The sequence below is a fragment of the Xenopus laevis genome, chromosome 2L (genome assembly GCF_017654675.1).
Source record: "Xenopus laevis strain J_2021 chromosome 2L, Xenopus_laevis_v10.1, whole genome shotgun sequence".
Taxonomy (NCBI): Eukaryota; Metazoa; Chordata; class Amphibia; order Anura; family Pipidae; genus Xenopus; species Xenopus laevis.
In genome coordinates this window covers 32526424-32535093 of record NC_054373.1, presented here as the reverse complement: position 1 = coordinate 32535093, position 8670 = coordinate 32526424, and the positions used below count along the sequence as shown (strand labels likewise).

The following is an 8670-nucleotide window of genomic DNA, read 5'->3' as shown; positions in this document are numbered from 1 at the left end:
CGGGGCCTCCTCCTCATATGTTGAAGTTGTTTCTGTCTGGACACTTTTGCTGCATGAGCTTTACTTGCTAAAAGTTGCTTCTTAGGGTGAAACGAAGCCAACAAACAATAAGGGCAAAATTAAGATATGAAAGTGCACGTAAATGGTAAAAAGTCGAGAGAGGGGTTCTAAAATCAAAAAGTATCTTGAGTTTTCTACTCTAACATATATCCTTATCCCTTCAAGGTGAAAATAAAAATAGTCTCCTCCAATTTATTAGAAACTATCTTCCAGTGATCCCCCAACTAAAGGTTGACCGGTACTACTATCACCACTTTTAAATATCTGAAAGCTGTATTTACAAAACAAATGAATAAAATACTAAACTAACGTTATCCCGCCTATGTTTTCTGCTTCCTAAGGATTATATCTAAGATTGAAATCATTCGGGAAGCCTTTCACTTACCCGGTCAAAGCTCCTTTTCCCCAGCTCGAATAACCGTAGTTTTAAGTATCCAGGGGACAGGTCTGCTGCTATCCACCAAGAGTTTCTTCACTTGCGCCTCACCACTAGTGAGGAAAAAACTCCATTGAGTACCTTGTATTAACAAAGAACGCTGTACATAGCATATATTAATAATCCCAGTCGAGCAAGCCATAACGGCAGGGCGTCTTAAATGAGGCAGCACAAGGAACTTGGAGAGGGGACACCTACACCTATGGGCCTCCCCCAGATGGCCCCCATGAATAATCTCCCAGAAGAACTTAAGCCTTTGATTATCATTGAGAAAATGCTGGAAGCCGGGTTTCTGACACATGACACGCAGACGATCTAGTGAGTAGGATGTTCATCAGAATCAATCAGTAATCAGATTTGAACATTATCAATACAAGGTAAGAGATGAAATAGCAGATTTGATGGGTGACATGTAGGCAGTCATCAACGGAATAATACAATTCTGGATACTAAGAAAACCAGCCGATGGTGATAGCTGGCAATATCACTGGTGATTTGATTTCCCTATTATAAAACCAGCCCTAATTTCAGACCAAGATTAAAAAGAAGAAGAAAAATTAAAAAATAGATGGGTAATTTGATCAGAACACAGACCTTGGGTAAATCAGCAAGCTAATAAACATCAGGCCAAACAAATTATTGCAGAAACTCCGATAAATAAGTAACAGCCACGCAAGTTAGGGCATAGATCCAGGGGCCACTTCTATAGCAAGTAGGGGATAGATTAAGACAAAAGGCGGCAACTGTGTTTTCTTACCTTATAAGGGATCCTCGGACTTCTGGATTTTGATCCTTACGTCAAACTTTAACGGTCTTTCCAACTGCTTTTCTTTTCTTCTAACTGTTAACTTTTCACTCTTCTCTATGGGGCTTTCTCTGTCTTTAGATTTACCTATCTGCTGTTATTGCTCCCATCTGACGGTCTCTTTTCCATCGGGGGGTTTTTCTGTCTTCAACTTCTCACTCTTCTCCTTTTATTTCTCCATCTTGCAGTGGTCTAATCCTTCCATGGGCTTTTCTCCGTTTCTTTTACCTGTCCTTCACTCCTTTCCCTTTACTGCCCCCATCTACACTGATCTTTTCATTTGACTTTTCTTCTGATCTTCTAACTCACCTCACTCCTTCTATTATTGCTTCCAATCTCTACAGTTCTTCCTTTGTATGGAGCTTTTCCTCTCTCTATCTGTCCTTCATCCATTCTCCTGCCCCCATCTTCACTGGTCTTCTTTTTCACCAGGCTTTTCTTCTTGTCTTCCAAATCACCATCACCCCTTCTGTTATTGCTCCTATCTCACTGGCTTCCTTTTTTAGGGCTTTTCTTCTTCTCTTCCAGCTCCCTTTCTCTCCTCTCCTTTACTGCCCCATCTTCACTGGTTTTCTTTTTCACCAGGTTTTCTTCTTCTCTTCTAAATTCTCCATCACTCCATCTCCTTTTCTTGCCTTGTCCTTCCTCCTGCCGAATTCCGACTCCTCTTCTTCGTCACCTCCATGTTAATCTCTCCTCCTATACTGTTTTTTTTAATTTTATTTAAGCTCTATCGCAATTTATCTACTTTTATCTATCGCCACTCTCACTCCATGTCTCTTCTCCTCACTGTCCAAACAGCAGTTTGGCCTGAACCAACTGAACAAGTAACTGAAACTAGGTGAGTCATGTGACCACCAGCCAGTGTCATGCAGGCAGGCAACATGGAGCGACAATGGAGAGCCATTGGCACTACAGAGGACATTGCTATGGCACTACAGAGAAGAAAACTTCTCTAAGAGCAAATGTTTAAAGTTGAGAATATATATTTATTAGTAAAACCATTAAGGGGCAGAGCTGAAATCCCTGCAGTCCACAAGGGTTATCAAATGGAACTGCTAACAGAGTTGTATTACATCTACACTGATTGATGCTAATTGTATCAAGAGTTCCAGAACTGTGCTGAGATTCTGTGTTCACTTCAGCTCCTTCAGGGGAAATTGGAAGTTGCTGATTACCTCAACAGTTCCCACATATTAGTAGGCTGGTGGCCATTATCAGGACAAACACCAAGTTGTTGCTTAGAGGAACTCTATTTAAATGGCGCCTATCTATGCTGCCAGAATTCCAAACCTTATTGGAGGTTTAGTGGGACGTATGTCTTATTGAAGCATGACATGCTGACAATTATCTACATTCTTTATCTATAGACCCTTCTTCACCATTTCCATATTTCACTGCACTGCATTGTAAACTCCTAAATAGAAAGGATTTATAGACACTGATAAATGTAACAGCTCTATATATTTGTGACTAATGTAAAAGGTAAAAAATAAAGGGCTAAACAGAAGCAAATTATTGTGAGTGCCACGTATAGGTGGCTCTGCTCTTTATTGCTTCTTCTTTTTCGCTGTTAATGTGTGTAATGTGAAAACTGTATAGGGCAAATGCTATATAAATACAGCACCTTACATGCATCCAATTCTCAATAGTAAACATAGTAGATGAGGTTGAAAAGAAAAAATGTGTCCATCAAGTGCAACATGCACAACTGCTAGTGAATCCAGAGACGGCAAAAAAAACTACCAATCTGAAGCCCTGGGCTGGGGGAATTCCTTCCTGACTCCCAGATGTCAGTTGGACCAGTCCCTGAATTAATTTTGGATTAAGAGCTGTTTTTAGAAACCTTGTGTTTCATCCCTTGCTTAAAAGCCACCCAACGCCTGTAGGCAGGGCCGCATTAGAAATCACGGGCCCTGTACAACAACATTTTTGGTGCCCAGATTTTATAAGAGTCAAATGTTCTAGACCTGACCTGCTGGTAATTCAACCCACATCCCTCTCCATACTTGCACTCTATTGCCAATGAACTGCTCAATGCCCACCTACCATTGTGGATACCACGGCTATCTGAATCACTGCACGGCCCAAACATGGGGAAATACAATATTAAAATAACCTGCTAAGATCAGTAAGTAAGGTGTCATTTCCGTCTTAGCCAGAACTTTGCATTGAACAGCTCGGTGAAAATCTATTGGCAAAACTTGAAGAGATTTGTTTCTTACCTGGCAGCAAATTTTGGGGCAAAGCTTCTTGTGCATGTTTATCAAAGAACACTGACGATGGCCGGTCAAGCAAATCCTGATACAAACCATCCATGTCCATTTCTTGTTCTTTAGTCCTGTCCATGTTGGCCGTTAGCCCAGTTTTCTAACTTCACAGAGATCTATATGTGACATCTCCAGAGTGGAGCCCCAGTGACCAGGGCAAGAGGCTTGAAGAAAGAACACAACAGGCCACAGCATAATATGATAAGACACAAACGCTTCATTGAAAGCTACAATACAACCCACAGCAAAACCACTGAGGGCATTCCTGTTAAAAAAACAATAACATATAATGCCAATAACATTTTTACTTTCACTGCTCTACCTGCCTGAGTACTCTGTGATCTCACCTCTGGTTCATAATGAGTGGTAATGCTTGAAAACACCTGTGGGAAGCCAGATAACTATACTATTATAATCATTTATTTACAATGCACTCAAATATTCTGCATAAGTCTACAGAGCTGAATAGAAGCACTTACACCACAGTATATTCATTATATCAACACTTTGGTTATGGATTCCTAATCCGCAAACGCCAAAATCCAGAAAGCCTCAGTATTATAGGAAGCCATCTCCCATAGACTCCAGTTTAAACAAATGGAGTTGAATAAATCCATATTGGTGGTAAAACACATCCTTTTAGGTTTATTCAATGTTTAAATAATTTTTAGCAGACTTTGGTTCAAATTACCGAGGATCCGTTATGCAGAGGTACCGTGCATTCTGGATAATAGATCCTATAGCCTGTATATTTTATTACATTGATTATTGTGGCAATGCCAATAAAGGACAATACACTAATTCAGATCTGTTTCACGTTAAACATTCTTTGAATATATGCTGAAGCAGGGTTAGTGATTGTCTAGGGGCTGATTTGTGAAGCACCAAGGAGCAATGAGCACAATGGCTCTCTGGTTTACCTCAGTTCATTAAAAGGGTGTTTCGCCTTTGAGTTAAATTTTAGTATGTCATAGAATGGGCTAATTCTAAGTAACTTTTCAATTACTCTTCATTATTTTTTGTTATAGTTTTTGAATAATTTGCCTACTTCCTCTGACTCTTTCCAGCTTACAAATGGGGGGTCACTGATCCCATCTAAAAAAACAAATGCTCTGTAAGTCTAAATATGTATTGCTATTGTTCTGTTTTATTACTAATCTTTCTACTCTGGCCTGCTCCTATTCATATTCTAGCCTCTTGTTAAAATCAATGCATGGTTGCTAGGGCAGTTTGGACCCTAGCAACTAGATTGCTGAAATTGCAAACTGGAAAACTGCTGATTAAAAAGCTAAATAACTCAAACCCCACAAATAATAAAAATTAAAACCAATTGCATCATACAAATCATACTTAAAGTAAATTTAAATGTGAACAACCCCTGGTGACATGCTGTAAAGCCCTGTCCCCCACCTCTCAGGATTACCAACAGCCTGAGTGAATTGATAAGCCAATATAAAAGTTGATGGGAGTCAGCAGTGATTCTGAAAAAGGTCTGAAACACGACAAGTGATTGACCGGCACTTAAGCAAAACATTGGATCATTACAACTTCCCTATGCACAGATGTGGCCACATTTCACATGATCACCCTGATGTCAGCTGAATCCTTACTTGGTATAGCAAATAAATATGTATGACCTATACAGTTAAATATTGTCTCAGTGATGTAAAATAGACAAGCGGGTCATACGTCTCCATAGCATTACATACTGTACCAACTGCTGTTTTAATAATATGTTTAGAACAATAAAAAAATAAATAAACAAAGACCGGAAATTCACCTCCAGGTGGCCCCACGAGGAATACAGTAAAAAAACACACACAGTATTTTTTAAGCTGAATAAACTGTTTATCTAAAATAAATGACCAACTAGTACAAATAGCACTCCTAACCAGGTGGGAGTAAGGCCTCACTAACTAACTTGCGCTGACTATCTACCTAAGTCAAGAAGGCAAAGTCCTTTAATGTCCTTCCACAAAAGAGTCTCTGTATCTTCAAGCACTTTTTTAGGGTACTGTCCCTTTAAACAGAATACTCACTTCAAATCCTTTTCAGATGCTTTACAGTTTCTCTTCAGGTGAGTACAGCACATTCAGACATATAGGGGCAAATTCACTAAACGACGAAGCGCCCAACGCTCGCGTGAATTCGCCAGCGTAGCGAATTTTCGTTAATTCACAATTCAACGGACGCTGGCGTAAATTCGCTAGTGTTACTTCGCACCCTTACACCTGGCGAATTTGCACAACGGACGTAACTACGCAAATTCACTGGCGCGCAAATGATTCTGAACGCTACCTTTTACGCCAGACTTTCTTCGCCACCTCAGACCAGGCGAAGTGCAATAGAGTAGATAGGGATTGCTTCAAAAAAAGGTAAAATGTTTCTAAGTCCCAAAAAAACGCTGGCGTTTTTCTTTTTTTATGGGTGATAAGCTGAAAAAGATGGAAACATTTTTTGGGGCTACCCTCCTTCCCCCCTACATTTCCTAACTCAGTGGGCACATGTGTAGGGAAAAATAAAAATTTTATTTGCTGTTTTGAAGGTTTCGCAGGCTTGTGTAGTGATGCTACATATACCTCCATTGTAACTTCAATTTGGTGCCGTATGCAAATTAAGCATCGCTACCGTAACTTTGCTTTGCTTGGGGAATTAACGCCAGCGCAACTTCGTAACCTTACGCTTCCCCTCAGCGCAACTTCGGATTTTAGTGAATTTGCGTAGCGCTGGCGAAAATACGCCTGGCGAATCGCGGCAAAGCGGACGCTGGCGCAACTACTAATCTTAGTGAATTTCCCACATAGTGCGACTACCAACCCCTTTGGATGCTCAGATGGAAATCCCCTGCTGATGCTGGTTTCTCCAATCTGGATTTCTTTCATGCTCTCTGTCTCTCCAGGCACAGTATATGGCTTCCCTGTGGCAGCTTGATACAAATGTCTGCATTTGGTGAAGCCTCTCAGCTCTCTGGGCCTGCCGGCAGCTCTCTAGTCTTTCTTTCTGTCCACCGTGTGGTTCTCTATGCCAGGCTTTTCTCTTCTGCCAGCATCTGTCACTTCCTCTTCCTGCCAGCCACTCATTAGCTGCTGTGTCACTTCCTGCTACACTGAAATCACTGAACAGCTGGTTGCTAGGTAACAGCTTACAGCACACAGACACCGGCTCTGTACTTGATCTCTTACAGGGATAAGTGCAATGGTTTTGCGCTAATTCCCTACAATTATGTTACAGGAATCCCATTTGATTGGCACTAAGATTCTCACCCTTAAAGCCTTGGCTAGGCTCTATGTACCGCTCAGTACACTCAAGTTACTTCAGAGTCAAATCCTGCCCAATTACCACTGACAACACCATTTCAAATGGCTCTGGTAAATATGTGATTATATGGGAAGAAATTCACCATGGTGAACATCAATATACCCCTCCCTTCCAGGATGAGTTGCCATATGCTCTAATTAACTTACTGTCACTGGTCCTATTGATGTGGGACTAGTGCCCTAGGTGCCAGCACTCCCCAACTGACGTTTTCCACATGGTGTGGATTTGCCCACTGCTACAGTGTTTTTGGGGAAGGCAGCTAAATATATTAGAGATAGAACAGGGCTAGTGCTCCCACTAGATCCAATAGTTGTGCCACTTAACCAGGATGAGGAATTGTCGCCCGTCACACACAAAGAACCCTGCTATCTATGGGGGGATGTATGTGGGGGGGGAAATGATTTCACAACTCTGGAAATCAGCGGGGGACTTACACTTACAATACGGGAAACCATGATTGAAAATGTCATCCCTCTTTATAAACTTACGTATATAAGAAGAGGCTGTCCACAAAAATGTGATAAACACTGAGTTCAATGGATAGAAGCAGAAGCTGACCAGGACCCCTAAATACACATTGTGACCTAAGGTGTGCCTTTAACTTTACTAACGTCCTCCTCCAGATATAGACCTGCCCAATGAAGTAAACACAACCCCTGAATGCACATTAATGATCCCTGTGTGTCCCACTGTAATCAGGAGTAATTGTGATACATCATTATGTGCACCAATGAGACACAACGTTGTCGTTTTTTTTATTGTATAAATAAGCATCCTGTACATATGTATTATCACCCTGTAATACTATGTTTTAAACATGCTAAATAAAAGAATTATTTTTAAAAAAATGAACAGGTTTAATACTACCCAGTCCTGCAAAACCTGTACCTCTAGGTGTTTCTAGAGAGAAAAACCTATGGGAAAATTTCAAAAAGATCATTTCTCTCCTGTCTGTTAATGATGGTTACTGCTGAAAGAAACAATAGTTTAAACCCCCCACAGTCTTAGAGGATTCCTGCACATAAGAAACAATGGAATTCAGCAGTTTTATACTGAAAGGCACTGTCTGACATAATGAATCCTTATTGGAGGCAAAACCAGCCTATTGGGTTTTCATGATTTTCTAGTAGACTTAAGATCCAGATTACATAAAGATCCCTTATCCAGAAGACCTCTGGTTCCGAGCATTCTGGATAACAGGTCCCATCCCTGTACTGATTGCTGAGGGTGATCATAATGATGTACATTGGCAGCTATTATAGAATTAAAAGGCCAATGTTTTCCAGGCAGCAGCACTGACAACATGGAACAGGTATGAAGATCAGTAGAAGAAAGCTTTCCATCTTCTATTATTCTCCTGGGGATTTCTTGTGTGGCCCTAGGTGGGCGTTTGCATCGTATAGACATTTTTTAGACAATTCTAGACTGTGCATATGTCCAGCAATGGAAACCTGTGAGAATGAAAGCATATGGCACCAGCCCAGTGCATTTTTAAAGAAGAGGAGCTCAGGTCTGGGGAAGAAAGTAAGTTAATTTTGTCACAAACAAAAAAAAATATGCTTCCTTCTCCTTTAATTATTGTAATGGAAAAAAAAAACCTAGAGAAATGTTCTCAACATCATAATCAATTTGATTCATCTGCAGGTAGGGCACCAGGCTAATCCCTCATGCTGCAGGAAAATAGCTGCCTGTGTGCCATGCTCACTGCTTATTGCCATATTATTGAGAACAATCCTAAACAGGTATGGGATCAGGCATCTAGAAACTCGTTATCCGGAAAG

At 40.7% G+C, this 8670-nt stretch overlaps 1 protein-coding gene across 1 annotated transcript in view; it reads right to left on the bottom strand.

Annotated features, from left to right (window-relative positions):
- Positions 1-6652, bottom strand: part of LOC121399853 (protein kinase C delta type-like) — a 20192-nt gene extending 13540 nt beyond the window's left edge. Inside the window, exon 1 of the mRNA XM_041581694.1 lies at positions 6389-6652. The gene's annotated coding sequence lies outside the window, so the exon portion shown is untranslated. The remainder of the gene's footprint in view (positions 1-6388) is intronic.
- Between the last annotated feature and the right edge of the window lie 2018 nt (positions 6653-8670).